The sequence below is a fragment of the Lynx canadensis genome, chromosome A3, assembly GCF_007474595.2.
Source record: "Lynx canadensis isolate LIC74 chromosome A3, mLynCan4.pri.v2, whole genome shotgun sequence".
Taxonomy (NCBI): Eukaryota; Metazoa; Chordata; class Mammalia; order Carnivora; family Felidae; genus Lynx; species Lynx canadensis.
In genome coordinates, this window is record NC_044305.1 from 64,358,799 (window position 1) to 64,372,769 (window position 13,971).

Sequence of the window (13,971 nt, forward strand, 5' to 3'; positions counted from 1 at the left end):
CAAATGTCAAAAAAGTAAAGTGCCAGAAAAATAACCACATGCTCAGATGTTGTAGCAATGTCAAATGGCTAGAAAGGGTGCCAAACGCTTAGGCTGAATTTTTGTATTCATCTCATGGGGGCTGGTTGCAAATAGTTCAGGGGTTGGCACTAGTTTGTGGCCCAGACTTTGAGGAGTACGGCTTTATTTAAGAGCCTTCTACTTCCTCAGGCCGACTTGTCCTACAAAATCCCAGCAGGCCAAACACCCAGCCATAACACTCTTCCCTGAGGTTGAACAGCTTTTGGTGAATAATACAAAGTAGGGGAGGGGCAAAGGTTGACTCTCTCCAAATGGTTCAGTCAGTTCCTTAGGCCAGACCAAGGGCCCCTCCAGGCTTAGGCTTGAAAGAACGTCTTCCACGGACATTCTCGCCCTCCTGACTTTTCTCTTCTAAACCCAGTTTCTTGTCTTTTATTCTTTTTGTTCCCTGCATTATTAAGTAGAATGCGGGTCTGGCTCCTCTAATAAAAACCAAAATAATAGTGGCTTGAGCAAGACAGGAGTTTATTTTTCTCTAACAGTCTAAGCATGAATAGTCCCTGGCTGTTGTGATGGTTTTCCAGTGTGTGAAACCCACTCCTGTCATGTTGCTTTGCTGGCCTCAACACACACCTTCCCTTTTGTGATCTAGAAAGCCATCCCACCTCCTCACCATCACGTCTACAGTCTAGCCAGCACGAAGAGGAATCAAGAGAGAAGAAGAGGCCACATTCCTTCGTTCCAGGGATACCATCCGGAAGTCACACACATCCTATTGGCCAAAACCTAGTCACATGGCTACACTCGGAAGGCTGGGAATTGTGTCTTTATTCTGGGCACCAATGTGTCCCGTTAAAATTCAGAGATCTGTTAGTAAAGCAAGAAGGAGAGATGGATATTGAGGACTGCTGAGCGGTCTCTGCCACAATCTTCTTGAAGTTTCTGAGTCAGCTGTCTCTCTTCTTCCTTCCATAGCACCCCCCCCCCCAACAAGGGGAGGCAATTCTGCCTCTTAATACCTTGTTCCTTTGCAAAACTTGGTCAGATGCTCACAGAGGCTTTCTTTGGCTTGCCGCACACACTCCAAACGGTGGCTGGTGCTCTGCTCTTATCAGGATCAATGTGGATCCTCCACTTCCCATTCAACCTCCCTGTTAGGGAGACATGGCTATTGTTCTTACCAGAAAGAGCAAACACATGTAGCCAAGGCAACACGTGACGCATCCAAAGGCACCACCACGTACTCTCACATGGCGGGAAGATATTTCGCACCTCGGCATGCTTGGGATCTCCCTGTTGGGGAACAACAGACCTCGTGTTCATCGTACTCAGGACCACCGAGCTCTCTCTGGTCCCGCCTGAGCCTGCTTGAACTGCTCCCCCTTTGCTATCCAGGAGGAATGGTACCCACTCCTCATTCCACATATATATGCGTGGTTCCAAGAGGTGAGGGCAGATCACCTGGATCCTGTGTCTCCCTCTCTCCCTGTCCCTCCCCCGCTCACTGCTCACGCTGGATTAATGTTTTAATAAACATTAAAATAAGAGCATTCGTATGTTTGTTTTGTTTTTAGATTAATAATGATTGGAGGTTTTTCTAATTAGAAAAATTTGTTAATTTAAATAATTATTGGACAATTTTCCAATGACCAATTTCTAATTATCTTTTTTCTAATTATCAATTTTTACTGAAGAGATGCATGAAGAAAAAAAGATAGACATCACCATCATACCATTTTCACAAGTACAGACACTGCAAACGTGTTGCTGTATTTCGTTATAGGCTTTTGCCTCTGTTGGTCTGTTTCCCTCCATATGTATCCTGGTGTTGCTTTACCGTGGAATAACCTAACTTTCCACAGAAGTGCCACTCCCGGCTTGTGGGCACAGCAAGCTCGCTGTTCATGCAGTTTCATCTAAACTCCAGACTTAGTGTGACCTTCAGAAATGGCCAAGATTGGAAGGGGCCCTTGTCGTATAATAGTCACACAGGGAAATGCCCAGAGAAGTTTTTCAGGCAATGACAGTAGTGCTCGGATATTTTTTAAATGTCATCTGTGCTCTTTAAGTTGTAACTCAAACCCTCCCCGGTGGCTGCAGCTTGAACCCTAGGGCCGCAGAGGAGACGGGACGTGTGGCTTGGTTCCAGTCCGAGGGTCTCAGCTATCAACAAGAAATTCCCTCTGAGGAGGTCTTGGGCTTTTTTAGGCAGGAGCCAAGAAATGCAATCATATGATGACATTCGATAATTTTTTTTTTTTTTTTTTTTTAAAAGCAGCACATCCAGAACTCTAGCATCCTAGAGACTGTACATCCCTCGGCGGTACCTTGACCTATTCCGGATGGTGTCAGGGCCTATGGACTTGGGGCAGAAGAGACAAAATTGTCAGGCAAAAGATGCTGGCTCTCCCTGAAGCCAATCTAATCTAGAAATGTTTACTCAAATTGCTTAGGTGGAGCTACATTAAGGATCCTGTGACTGAATTTGGGCACATTCGGCCAGACTTTCTTGGGGCAAGAAATATTCCTGGGTGCCAAAGAGAACGGGATGAAGCATTCTAAAGCACCACCCCCCAAAAGACTCTATGGTCCATTCTTTCGGGCTCATTCTTCTCTACTCTGAGCTCTTTTCAACATTTATTGATTCTTAGCAAAAGAGGCCTCATCATGTTCATCACCTTTTGAGGGCTTGTCCTCAGCACTTGATGGTGGCCCGTGGTGGCTCGTGGTGGTCTGGCTTACCTTGCCGGGACGGCCAGGCAAGGGAGCCAACACACAGAGCTGCCCACCCCGTATTTTATTTGTTCCGGTGCTAAGCTGCAGAAGAGACGTTTCTGAACCCAGATATTCCAAAGAGCTCCCCGGACAGTCTTCCGGGTGCCCTCTGTCTCTCCCCCCTCCATTTCCTTCACCTAATCCTTGCTGTTCTCTGCGAGGCACCCTTATCCCATTTACAAAGGAGGAAGCCAAGACTCAGGTAGAAAGACTTGTCAAAGGCCCCTCCGTGAGCAAGTGGTAAAGGCAGGGCTGGAGCTGGAAGCGAGGTTTTCCGGCCCCAGGTCCGGTGTGCCTGCCTGATATGACAGCTGTTTTCACTTGGCCACGATCAGGGGGCTCTGGGAAACCCTGTAGCAATGCGTGCGTGGGAAGGGGGCAGAAGGCGCGTTTCCACGGCCTCCGTCTGTACGGCCTGGTTGGCGCGCCCGCTGCGCCGGGCCCAGGTGGGGTTCCACGGAGGGCTCTTGACGGCCTCGGGCTCCTCGTTTTGCTATTGAAGTTCTTTCATTCTTTCCTCCCTGCCCCCTCACCTCCCTACCAAATACGCAACTGACCCCAGGAATAAAATGCAAGCTCGACCAACATAAAGCAAAGGTTAGAAATCGAACGCCACCCCTCCCGAAGCCAGGAAATTCCAGAGACGTGGTTCTCATGGCAAGGGGACTTCAAGTTACATATTTTGCAGTCTGGCTAACCAGTTGTACTTTTCAGTGTGGGGCTTAAGACAGGGTCTGCCTGTGCCACGAGGCTGCCTCCGGGGCTCTCAGACCCATATTAGATTGCACGCGGGCTGTACTGCGGATTAGCTGTGAGATTTGCAAATGTATAGTTTACAATGTGGTAAGAGCCTCACGGCCCAGGAGCGGGCTCTGAGGGTGGTTACTGCGGCTGTGCTGGTGTTTGGGGGGATTTGCCCTGCAAACCTCAAGGCTGCATTAGTATAGTTGGGGCCTACAGAGCTCCCCTGCTACAAGAAGCAGTCTAAAGTTAATTTAAAGTGATTTTTCCCGGTCCTCCCTCCTCTCCACGCAACCGGATGTGTTTCCCTGGGCAAAACCAAATAAACTGCGAAGTCCGAGGTCGCACAATCAGAAGATTGGTCTCCATTAAAAGTGGTTTCTTAATCAGCTGTGAGCTAAATGAGGGTCCTGTGGCCCACCTCACCCTGGTGTGTAGATTCCCAGTATGTGGGCAAAGCACCTGTTCCGAATGTCTCAGGCTGAGCGCCTATGGTCTCCTGCTCTCTGGCCCCAAAGCAGGGCCTGGGGACTTCTCTGGCCCATGGCAAGGCACAGGACAGAGTTTTACCATGGCCTGGAGAACGGCAGTGAGGAAACCCCAAGTTTTTCTCCAAAAGCCACGGTCCCAGCACCTTAGACCACATGCCACCGGGGAGCTCTGCCCCTCCTCTCCCTCCTCCTCCCCATCCATCCTCTGAGGCCTCTTGTTAAACTTCCTCCCAGCTAGCAGTCACTCCCAAAAAGATCTGATAAAATTGAATAATAACGACTGAACGACTGACATTGAATGCTCTACCCAAAAAACACATTCAGCAAATATTCCCTCTTAACTCTCACATCAGCCTGCGATATTATTCTGTTTCAACCAGAGATGAAGGAAATAAATGGCTGCCTCTCACACAGGCTAAGTGATCATGCACTAAGAAGTGGTAGGATTTGAATCCCCGTCTTCCTGTGCCAAATACCTGGTACCCTTTCCTTTACCGGTGGCTGCTTTCTCAGCCCTGCCCTACCCGGGGTTAATGATCGCTCAAGACTTAATTCTTACTTACCTCGGTGGGGTTTGTGTTTAAGGACCCCGCACTTATACCAGACGAGTAAGCCAGCCTCGGAGGGAGCCTGGTGGGAGAGCCTGGGAGGGCCTTTCTGACTCTCTTCCAAGCTGACCTCAGAGCAGACAGCTCCCACTTGACCTGCTTGACAGAGAAATGAGTCGTGCTCATGCAAAGAGCTTCCAAGGCCTCTTTTCTGCCTAATTCTAGAAGGCACAGCCAGGGAAGGGAGATGTTGTGGATGTACTGTTCGGAGAAATAAGCCGACACTGTAGACTCGTGGACTCCCCTCCTCCTTTTCCTCTTCTCCCTTTCTGGGGGTTAATTCTTGGCTCTGAGGCAGAGAGTCCTCTTTCAAAGATTCTGGTCCTGCTGGCTAAGGAGGCTCAGTCTGGACTGTGAAGCTGGTAACACCCCTAGAAAAGTCCTAGTTCCCCTTTCCTCCCTGCCTTTCTTCCTTCCCCTCCCTTATTAAATATTTGTTACATAAATGAATGAATGAATGAATGAATGCTACTCTACCCCCCTGCTCATGGAGCCAAGTCACCCAGACAACTCATTCCCATAGAGGGACCCTGAGGGGCTTAAGGGTTTTCCTGGTGCTGAAGCAATGCACAATTTTAAAAAAATGGATCACCAGTGTAAACCTGAAGGCCCTATATCTCTTGGTTGGAGAGGATAACTCACCAGAAGTCATTTTAGTTTACAAGTAAATTCATTCAAATGAAAATTGACGCGGGCTGCCTATTACGTAATTGGACTAGATGGTTGCCCATTTGGTGTAACTGGAGAACGGCTAGAATAGCTCTTCTACCCTATCACTCCCACTGGCCTGTCTCTGTGCCTGGAATTTCACCTTTAGAGATGCATTACTTGGTAGTTTTAAGAGCCTTTTAGACAAGCATTGTCAACAGCTCAATATGTGGTTGGTATGACACTAAATGTTCAGATACATTGATCTCTGTGATTGGAGTTGCATAAAGACAGCATCATTATCCTAATCAAATTAAGGAAAATCTTGGGGCGCCTGGGTGGCGCAGTCGGTTAAGCGTCCGACTTCAGCCAGGTCACGATCTCGCGGTCCGTGAGTTCGAGCCCCGCGTCGGGCTCTGGGCTGATGGCTCAGAGCCTGGAGCCTGTTTCCGATTCTGTGTCTCCCTCTCTGTCTGCCCCTCCCCTGTTCATGCTCTGTCTCTCTCTGTCCCAAAAATAAAATAAACGTTGAAAAAAAAAATTAAAAAAAAAAATTAAGGAAAATCTACACGAGATGAGATTCACAAGCTTATTTTCCAACACTGAAGACGCTTTGCTGACTCTGGTTCTGCCTCCCTTCTTCTCCCCGTGCTCCCTCTGCTGTCTTCTGTATTAGGACACCGGCTCAGCAGCACCTCTTGGGGTCTCCATCAGGGCAAAGTCACATCCATGGCTTCCAGACCCAGAACCTAGGAGAGGAAACAGAGGGTGTATGAGGAAGAACTGGTGTTGGAAGGCATGGGTGGGAGACAAGCAAAGAATAGGAGAGGAGAGAGGTAAAGGAGGTGCTCGTGGTGGGGCCGGGAGGAGAAACGAGTGCCCACTTCCTACAGGAAGCGATGATTCATCCTCCTGAGCTGAAGCTCTAATCCTTTCTCCCCGACTCACCTTATTCCAGCTTGTCCCAGGGCCTGGAATTCCACTGAAGGGGACGAGCTGCCTCGTCACTTGCCAGCCCCTTAGCAAGTCTCACTGGTTACCCTGCAGCTGGCTCTAGGTCATGTGCACCTCCAGTCTAATTCAAGGTCGGATGGTGAGGCCGGGCTTGTCGACTGGGTCTCTTGGGTAGGTGTTTTGTTCACACCTTCTTTGGCATCTTTGAAACCATAAACAAGTTTTAGGAAGAACTAAAAGTGTGGCTGGGGCCTGATCGTGTTGTTCAGTAAGACAGTCTACCCCAGATGTGGGATGCTGGAGATAAAGACGGGGAGCTCAGCCGTGATGGGGCCGTGCATCTCCTCCTTCACAGCATCTGGCTCACAAGCCTCTGCTCTCCCAGACCTCGTTCAAAGATCTGGGCCAGGTGTGGGGAGGTGGGAGTGCATATCAGCTGCTTCTGGAGAACCAGGCCAATGAGCAGATGTTCCTACGCCTGGTTTTCTTTTCTGAACCGAATCCGCGTGTAGATGTTGTGTATTTGGAGATCAGTCCTGACCCGACATCCTTGGACCTCAGAGCCACGCTCTCACCCCCTTGGGCAGTGCCTTCTAAAGCCTTGGCTCACCGGTGCAAGTGAGAGTCCCAGTCTCCATAGCAAATGAGTGCTGCCATAGTTGGCACTGGGCAAAACATGCCTCATTCTTTGAGCTTCTGCTGGGGCTTCTGGACTGCAGGGGTGGGGAGGGAAGATGCTGGTCAGCTCTCAATTTTAGTGGGTTCTTCATGGTTCCCAGGGGTTCTCTCCTCTCACCCCCATTAGATCTTTGACAATGCTTACCACAGGTCAGGCAAAGGATCTGTACCTTTACCTTCTCTTACTGAGCCAGAAGTTTCCAACCCCCCTGCCACCAGCAGTTCTCAGGACGCCCTTCCACACTCTTAAAATTTATCAAGGACTCCAGTAAGCTTGTATTTATATGAATTATACCTATCAAGAATTTCCCTTTTGGGGTGCCTGGGTGGCTCAGTTGATTAAGTGTCTGACTCGATTTCAGTTCAGGTCATGATCTCATGGTTCATGAGTTCGAGCCCTGCATCAGACTTCATGCTGACAGTGTGGAGCCTGCTTGGGATTCTGTCTCTCCCTCTCTCTCTGCCCCTCCCCTCCTCTCACAAATAAAGAAATAAACATAAAAAATGAATTTCCATATTAGCAGTTAAAACTGCAAATTTAAAAATACCCATTTATTAATTCATTTAAAAACAACAATAAATCCACTACATATTAATATAAGTAATACTTTTATGAAAAGTAATGACATATTCAGACACAACAGCAAGAAAAAACCTAGTGAGAAGCCAGGCATTGTTTGCCATTTTTGAAAACCTTAAAAAAACTTTTTTTTAATGTTTATTTTTCAGAGAGAGAGAGAGAGGCAGAGCATGAGCAGGGGAGGGGCAGAGAGAGAGGGAGACACAGAATCCGAAGCAGGTTCCAGGCTCTGAGCTGTCAGTGGGGCTCGAACCCGGGAACCATGAGATCATGACCTGAGCCGAAGTCGTACGATTAACTGAGCCACCCAGGTGCCCCTGGAAAACCCTTTTAATGTCTGATTTATGAGACATAATAAATATGATCCTTCATATGCTTCGGTATCCAGTCTGTTGTGCTAGAACACGTCATGTCCCTGGGGGCAAATACGAGTGTGCACGTGTGAGACGATGAGGATGAAGAAGGCCATCGATGACTTGGTGTTTGTTTGGAAAATAGTTTTGACTCGTGGACCACATTGAGAACCAATGCTTTACAACATTAGATGTGCTAGATCTCCCAGGATGAACTGCCTTCTCTTACACACACGTGTGTGCTTCCACATGCTTGTTCAGGATCTTGCCTTGGGGTCCCGTCGTGATGTTCTGGGGATAATTGAAACTGTGCATTGAGAACTGGCATTCTGTATGCCTGGCTAGTAACAGAGTGGAGGTGATGGCCCCACTTTAGAGCCACATAGTCTCCTACTCGGATCCTGGCTCTGTCACTGATAGACCCTGGCCTGGGGAAAATTACATAATCTCTTTAAAGTCTCGGTTTCTTCTTGTGTAACGGGGGACAGTAATAACTTCTCTTCATAGGGTGGTTGGGGAGATCAAGGCCACAGTGTATGTGAAACAACAGGTGCAGCAGCTGGCAGAAAGAGAATAGATGCTCAATACCTAGTAGATAGGATTGTTGCCATCATTACTCTTATTCAGTAATAAGGGACGCTCCAGAGTACGGGGACTCCATTCACTGCTATAACTCTAGACCTCTGCTTAGCGTTCAAGAAACATGAATGCATGGGATTTTATACAAGTTCAACTTCCTTCAGAACGTACCAGCCTGACTCAAGGTACGGTTAGGCATATGAGAGAAGAACAGGTGGTCCCTGCCCCTGGGAGCTGTTGGTCTAATTAGGGGGAAAAAAAGACTCACACTTGAGAAACACAGCGGTAACCGAAGGTGTGTGATGAAGAGTCAAAATGAGCAGAGCCGCCAGCATTTATTGCAGTCGTTCACAGATGGAAAATTCTAACACCTGGCACGGGGACTTGCGTTGGCTCCGAGGTCTGTTTGCCCGCCGCTGTTGTTTCTATCCCTCCGGCAGCTGCACACGCACCGTGCGGTGGGGAGAGACGGAACACATCGTCCTCGAACGTGGCGACCCCCGAGCCCTCTTCTGCACACGCTCTCCTCCCATCCAGAGCTCTATTTCATCTGCTTCAAACAACACGATGTTGTAGAGGTGCCACTGTGGGACTCCAGAGCATAAGCTTTCTTGAGGTAGCTTCTGCTTCTCCCTCTTGGAAGGCAGCAGCCACTTGAGAAGTTTGGCCATCCCGAGATCGCCACGCCGGGGGACACCCCAACAGGAGGCACGGCCACACGGAGAAGCACCAAGGCCCCAGACATATGCACGACCTTCCTTGACCCGCCAGCACAGCCCCTCTAGCAGCTGAATACAGCCACGTGAGTGACCCCAGCGGATATTACCCGGGGGGGAACTGTCTGGCTGAACCCAGCTAAGCCAGAGTCAGGGGACATAATACATTGTTGCCTTAAGCTGTTGCATTTCGCAACAATAGAAAAGTAAAACAGGAGGGCAGGGGCTGGGCAAGAGGAGGGAAAGGTTGGCAGAGCCGCCGCATTCAGAAAGCTCAGAGTCTAGGAGTTGGCACCCTTCCCCTTCCAGTCTCTGGGCACAGAGCAGACAGAGACATCGCACACACTTTTGCTAAGGTGTGTCTGGATTTGAACTGATATCCTCAAAGGATATCCCACAAATGATTGGAAAGTAAAAAAAAAACCTTTAGGTAACAGATAACAGAGCTGCCGGAGAGAAATGTGCAGATTCCTCCCGGGAGCAATGCCACGGCTGTGGTTTCTCTTGAATATTTTTCATTTTGCATTCCTCTTCTGTTGGGACCACCTCATTCCCGCTGCCAGGCCTTGGCTCATGGCTTTCCCCCTGTCTGGCTGCCCTTTTTCTTTTCTCTTCCAGTTGGATCCTACCATCCTTCAAGATTCCACTTAGCCCATCAACCCTGCCACAGGACCTCCCTAACGCCAGCCTGTACTGGTCATACCCTCCCATGAAGGCCCATGGCACTGGCTGTACCTCACATCCATTTTGCCTCTTAGAATCCGAGCATCGCAGATGGTTAGGGCTGACTGGACTTCAGGGGTGGAGTCCAGGATGGGAATCTGGAGCCCAGGGAAAGTGACTTGTCCCAGTTAGTGGAGCATGGAACATCAATACTCCAGCTCTGTAGCTTTGATAACCCAAATTTAGTAAACATCTGAGCTAAGATGCAGCCAGGCTAGGACTCGCTGAGAGCCGGCAATGGCAAAATAGGCTTATACCTGGTGTAAAATGAAGAGAAGACAAGATACTCAGAACAAGCATCGACTGGGGGAAAAGATTAAGATCAAAATGATAAAAATGCATCTGTTTAGTCAGAATCTATAATTTGCACAGTTCCGATGTAATTGATCAAGTCTCTGCACAGTAAAGTGCCTGGCTGGCCAGACGCTGACCTTGGAAAGCACACCCAAGTCACTGCCCCCTGACCTGTATTTGCAGCCTCCACGTGGCTTAGAAAGTAACTCTGACTCGTTAGGGTAGTTGAGTAAAAATCATACCCAAGGCAAAGAAGAGAGAACTGCAAAGTGAGCAATGGGAATCAAAACAAAAAGAAGAATCACATGTAAGTTATGGCGTTGGCCCTCTGGTAACAGATTTTAGTGTAAGTGAGCCGATGAGTTTAGCATCGTGAAGTTATTGCCAATTTATTTTTTAAAGGGTCTAAGGCAATTAGGAGAATCTGATATATTAGAATGGTAAAGACTTTAATTGCTCGAGTGTGCAGAACTGTTTACTTGTTAGGGGGAATCTAATTAGTTGAGTTGATATTCTTGACTTATTAGCTATTCAGTAGTGTGTGAATAGTTTCAAAATGTTCATTGCCTTAAAATTAGTAAACTGGATACCAAACCAAGTATGAATCATTTGTGTGATTGCAGGAAGTGAACACTCCTTCACCATCCCCCAAAGCCCCTGGGACACAGACAAGCCTCAACTTCTCCCAGGCCAATCATCCAGCCCCTGTCTCAGTCACTCTTTCATGTGTGTTCATTTTCTATTACAGGGGGAGACACGTGGCCTCCTCTCTTCTTTCTCTTGCACCACTCAGGGCAACCCTGAATCATCTTTCCATTTTAAACTAATTGGATTTACCGGAATTGAACAGGACTTTTAATCCAATGACCGTCAGCAACATGCCCACTTCTACAAAGAACTGAATGAGGGGTGCCTGGGTGGCTGCATCGGTTGAGCGTCCGACTTGGGCTCAGGTCATGATCTCGCAGTTTGTGGGTTCGAGCCCCGCGTCGGGCTCTGTGCTGACAGCTCGGAGCCTGGAGCCTGCTTCGGATTCTGTATCTTCCCCCTCTTTCTGCCCCTCCCACACTCAAGCTCTGTCTCTCTCAGTCTTTCAATAATAAATAAGCGTTAAAAAAAAAAAAAAAAAAGAATGAGGCACAGCTCTTGTCAAGAAGCCTTGCTGAGGACATGACACAAAAGTGGAGGGGTTTCCGTACAGGGAGAAGGGACAGTCAACATACTCACTGGGAACATATCGTGCTTTTGGATGGTTCTGGGGGGCAGGCAGGTGGGTTAAGCAGAGTTCCCAGAAGTGGTTCTGAACGAGGAGGTGATGGCTGGCCCAGCACTGTCTTGGTGGACCAGTAGAAGAGGGAAGATACGACCAAGTAAAGGAGGCTGGGATTCATGGCTCCAACCTCTTCCTCTTCACCCCCTGCAGCCTCACCCCTTTACTCAAGGACAGACATGTATCAGCACAAGGACAGCCACAGGAGGGAGACAGAGCAAAGGTCAAGGGTATAGTGAGCTTGGTTTGGGAGCAAGACAAAGGGAGAAAGTTGGGAAAGGCTGCTTTTGAAAGAAGAGCTCCCAGGAGGGCTCATGCTTACAACATTAAAGGTGACAGCCAAGGGTTTATTCCAAAGACAGCAGGGAGCTGAGGCTAACGTGGCAGGAAGGCCTGGATGGCCAAGAGGGAAGGAAAGAGGAGAGCTAGGACCGCATAGAGAAGAGAGCTGCTGAGGAAGAAACAGAGGCAGACCCAGAAGACATGACAGTGAAAGAGCCGCAGGAGGCCCCCCTTAGAAGGCGGGTCTCCAGGGCTAGAAGGCGACGGGCCCCTTGGCCATCAGGCCATTCAGAAGCAGAGGCGAGTAAGGAAACAGCCCGACACGTGGGACTAGACTGAGGTGAGGAAAAGTATTTGAGTCACTTGCACAAAGCCAGTTAAATCTATGCAGAAAGGTCAGGTTTTCCAGAATATTGACATTTGGGACCCAACGTTGGCCTTGGTGCCAAGGGTTTCTACGCCCGTTGCAAGACCTTTAAAATAATCCTTTTGCGGTGGAAAAAGCTGCTCCTTTATTTGTACAGTGTGTAACTTTGCACTTAGGGGCAAAGACAGTGATGTGAATCACTGTAAATTTCCCTCCCTGTTGAATCGGGTTGTGTTGGGGAAGCCAGTATACTTGAAAGCAGTGAGCGTTACAAAAGCAGCTTTCTGAAGTATTTCCAAACAATTCTTTTTTATCCGAGTGAAATCATTAGCTACTAAACATAACACGGCTGGCTGATGTGGGAGGGACCCGGAAGGGTGGGAATATGACTACCAGCCATAGCTGCTTGTGGTGAGTGGGGCATTCACGCTCAGCGCTGCCTACGCCTGTCGCATACACCCTCTGATTCACCAGCCTGTCCTAGGAGGTAGGGCTGTTATTTACAGGTGAGGAACCTAAGGCCTAGAGCAGTTCAGCAACGTGCCCTATGTTCCAGAAGCACCGGGATTATAAAGCACGTCTGTGTGACCCCAGCACCACTGATCATGGGGTGATGGGGAAGCAACACCAATGAGGTCTTAGATGGGACCATGAATGGAAGCTTCAGGCTTAAACCAGGAACCAGTCCTGATGTCCTTAACATGAAGAAAAGGTGGATAATCTGCACATTGGTGGCTATGCCACTTGCTGGCTACCTGGGACTTCTTGCTGCTGTTCACGTTTTTATGTATTGTTGTCTTTTCCCCTCAACTGCCCTAACAGCTCTGGAAGAGGGGAACTGTTTACTGGGTCTCTTGCCTCCTGCTTGGTACCTGTTCTTCTCAGAGCCTTTCGGTGATGATGTAATTGATTAACTAGTGTTTCAGCCTATTGTCCCACCCTCTTTGTAAATAAAGGACAGCCCGACTTGTATATTTTTAAAACGTAGTTGGGGTGCCAGGGTGGCTCAGTCGGCTGAGCAACCAGCTCTTGGTTTTGGCTCCTGTCATGATCTCCTGGTTCTTGAGATCAAGCCACACATCAGTCTCTGTGTTGACAGTGTGGAGCCTGCTTGGGATTCTCTCTTTCCACCCCCCTCTCTGCCCCTCCCCCACTCACCCAGGCTTTCTCTTTCTCACCCTCTCTCTCTCTCAAAATAAATAAATAAACTTTAAAAAAAATGTAGTAAACAAATTTTGCAAACACTTGGTGGGGTATTTTCTAAATGCTCTATAGGTAGAATGAATGTAATGATGCCCCAAAATTTCTGGAACTTTTTTTTTTTTTAATGTTTATTTATTTTAGAGAGGGAGGGAGAGAGAGAGAGAGAGAACACATGCACAAGTGGGGGTGGGGCAGCGAAAGGGGGTCAGAGGATCCTAAGCAGGCTCCAAACTGATAGCAGAGAGCCAGATGTGGGGCTCGAACTCACGAACTGTTGAGATTATGACCTGAGCAGAAGTGGGACGCTTAACTGATTGATTCCCACCCCCCCAGGCGCCCCTTTGGAACTTCTTCCAAATGTAAAAGTTTACACTAGATTTTTTGTCAACTTTTTTTTTAATTGTCATGAATAAAATGTATATTCTGCCTATCAAAATACCATCTGGGACTATCAGACTGTCATAAAAGTTCTTTTTTGCTTTAAAGAAAAAGAAGCTCTAGAGTTGTCCTTCAGATTTTCTATTGGAATAATATGTTGACAATACCGTGCTGAAAACATGGTCAAGGTGGTGGGGAGGGGACGGGAAGGAGAGAGACAGGAAGGAAAAGAAAAGAAAACGCAAACACACACTCAGAGGCTCATGCTAATCCCCACTGATGTGTACCTGGGAGTTACAGAACTGACCCC